At 42.7% G+C, this 412-nt stretch overlaps 1 pseudogene; it reads right to left on the bottom strand.

Moving 5' to 3' along the window:
- LOC132009935 (olfactory receptor 4P4-like) overlaps window positions 1–412 on the bottom strand; it is a 4,877-nt pseudogene extending 4,465 nt beyond the window's left edge.

Below are 412 nucleotides of genomic sequence, written 5' to 3'. Positions count from 1 at the left end.
TTCTCCTGTCCATGATAATCACATAGTGGAGAGGTTTGCAGATGGCAACATAGTGATCCAAGGCCATGACTGTGAGAATAAAGACTTCAGTACTCCCAAAGAAATGCATGGCAAAGACTTGTAACATGCAATTATCATAGGAGATGGTTTTTGTCCCCCCTAGGAGGTCACCAATGAATTTGGGTGTGACGGTAGAAGTATAGCAGATGTCCATAGAGGATAAGTGGCTGAGGAAGTAGTACATGGGTTGGTGAAAAAGAGGACTGCATCGAATGGAGACAAGGATCAGAAGGTTTCCTGCCAACAGGGCAGCATAACAGAATAAGAAGAGCACAAAGCAAAATATTTGCGTATTCTGGTCATACGAAAGTCCTAGAAGTATGAATTCTGAGATGTTTCTCTGCTTCTCCAT

This window comes from Mustela nigripes, chromosome 1, assembly GCF_022355385.1.
Source record: "Mustela nigripes isolate SB6536 chromosome 1, MUSNIG.SB6536, whole genome shotgun sequence".
Classification (NCBI taxonomy): Eukaryota; Metazoa; Chordata; class Mammalia; order Carnivora; family Mustelidae; genus Mustela; species Mustela nigripes.
The sequence above is the reverse complement of the archived record's forward strand: the minus strand, read 5'-3'. Positions and strand labels throughout refer to the sequence as shown.